Source organism: Sorghum bicolor, chromosome 8 (genome assembly GCF_000003195.3).
Source record: "Sorghum bicolor cultivar BTx623 chromosome 8, Sorghum_bicolor_NCBIv3, whole genome shotgun sequence".
NCBI classification, from domain to species: domain Eukaryota; kingdom Viridiplantae; phylum Streptophyta; class Magnoliopsida; order Poales; family Poaceae; genus Sorghum; species Sorghum bicolor.
Genome location: NC_012877.2, coordinates 34,746,541 through 34,748,800, shown reverse-complemented (window position 1 = coordinate 34,748,800; position 2,260 = coordinate 34,746,541). Strand labels below are relative to the sequence as shown.

Below are 2,260 nucleotides of genomic sequence, written 5' to 3'. Positions count from 1 at the left end.
GAAAGTGCTACAATGTCCATTTTGCAAAATTTCTTGGAACTAAACAATTCTGAAAAAATTACAAATTTTTTAGATTCCCCGTCACATCAAATCTTGCAGCACATGCATAAAACATTAAATCTCCTACATACAACTAAAAAAACTAAAACATAGATATTTTTTCGTGCAGCAATCGCTTTCGTCCGTCTGCCCCTTCGTGTGTCCCGCCTCCGCATCGCCCGTACTAGAAAACATCTTGCTGACCATCGTCCCCTCCCCGATCCCCTCCTCCTTTCCTATCTTGTCCGTGCGGGCGCCATATCCCCTCCATGAGAGTGTCCCGATCCCTCCGTCAGCGAAAGCGCCATCCGCCGCGGGACCGTCTGCGACAGCTCCGCTCGAGCGCCGTCTGCGACATCTCCATCCGCGCGAGCCCCGTCCTCGAGCGTCGCCCACGACCTCCTCATGAGCGCCGTCCTCGAGTGTCGTCCGCGACAGCTCCGTCCTCGAGCGCCGTCCGTGATAGCTCCGTCATCGAGCGCCGTCCGCACGAGCGCTGTCCGCGACAGCCGTCCACGAGAGCGCCGTCCGCGTTCGCTGCCGTCCACGCGAGCCCCGTCCTCGAGCGCCGCCCGCGACCGCTGTGATCTCGGGCGCAACTAGCACCGTCGCGGCCATCGAGACCGCGGCCACCTCCCCTTATCTCCGTACTCTTGCATCTCGAGTTCTCGACCTCAACGGCGGTGAGTATCACGATGATGGCGTTGCTGGGCCGGCAGATCGGGGTGGCGGCGGTAGCTACCGCGTTCATTGCCCTCGCGGCGTTTGGATCTGCCGCATCCTGGCTTAAATCCTTCGTGAAGTCCACTGTCTCCGCTCAGCGCTCATGACGTTCTTATCTTCTCCAAGTCATACTGCCAGTACGATCCCTCTCGTCCTTAATCTTTAGATGCTATCTCGTCTTTTTCCTTGCAGAGATGCAGATTCTAAGTTGTGTTTCTGGGTACGATTGTTGTGACGTCGCTCCAATCTAGCTTGTAGCGTCCCGGCGGCGGAGGTGGCGCGACATCCTAATGGAACGGGCACCGTGATGTCCGGCGGCGTGTGCTCATCCTCCCTTCCTGGTTGGAAAGCTTCACGATTGGATGTTTTCTCCCTATATGCTTTGTTTGATCTGATTAGTTGTTTTATACGATTTTGATCTCTATTCGGATTGCAGCGAGATTGCATTCGTCTAGCAGAGCATCATGTTGCCATTGACTTCTAAGCCCTTCTCAGGTATTGACAAATGCCTTCAATAGATATGTTTTGCCCATTTCTTCCCAATATCTGCATATCGAATAGGGTTCTCCTTGAATTCAGTGATCACATATTAAGCCAGCAACTTGTGATCAACATATACCACGATAAGAAGATTGTGATCATAATGAACTAGCAACAGTCAGTCTAATATAAACTGAAACTATTTTTTTCCTTCCTTAGCTATTTTTCCTATTCTTTGAATCTTGCTAGCAAAATTAGCCAATACTTACTAAGGTTATATGATGTAAATTTAATTTTCCATTACGGGATGTATAATCTGGCCGATGTTGGTGAAGAAACATTTGTTTACACGTTCATGCAGCACACATTTGGTCTGGCAATGTATGGTTATTGGTGTCACTTGCCTTCATTGTTCTCATCCCAATTTTGTCTCTAATTCAAAGATAGAAGTGCACATTTCGGAATCCATACAATATTCTGATATCTATTGTCTATTTTGTAACTTTATTTTTTTTATTCCGAAGGGTTAAGAATGAGGCTTGAGTCTACATATTTGTACGAAGTCCAGTATTGGTCACTGCAGTTGAAGGTTACTCTGATGTATATATTGACTACTGCCATTGAGTCCAGGTTTCTCTATTTTTACTACTACCATTGAAGTCAAATCAGGTTGTGTTGACACCGTTTTTGGGCACGTGTCTAGGATGGCAGGATAAGGTGGCAGTACGATGTTTACAAAGTGGGTTGCCGATGAGGATGGTTGCCGATGAGGGAGAAGTTGAACGTGACTAAGTCCACAGGCAGTAATATGGTGCCGATGGCTAGATAAGAAAGTCTGCCGATGACTATGGCAAAGGGTCTGCCGATGATGCAAAGAGGGAGTCCGGAAGCTGCCGGTCGTTATGTGGAGGAGTTTCGGTTTGTCACGAGGAATAGTTTTGTTATTTCCTTAATTATTTGCATCGTTTTGTATACGGATTCCGTGTAATTTGGAATTCAAATTCTAATCGTGTCTGGT

General features: G+C 47.9%; 1 long non-coding RNA gene across 3 annotated transcripts; it reads left to right on the top strand.

The window, feature by feature from the left end:
• Positions 498 to 1,985, top strand: LOC110429876. Of its 3 annotated transcripts, none has more exons than XR_002447057.1 (5): positions 498 to 899; positions 1,014 to 1,103; positions 1,199 to 1,257; positions 1,767 to 1,831; positions 1,946 to 1,985. It is a non-coding gene; the product is annotated as an uncharacterized LOC110429876 (long non-coding RNA). The 3 variants fall into 3 exon arrangements; XR_002447056.1 differs by having other exon boundaries at positions 1,767 to 1,842; positions 1,946 to 1,984; XR_002447055.1 differs by having other exon boundaries at positions 1,767 to 1,979.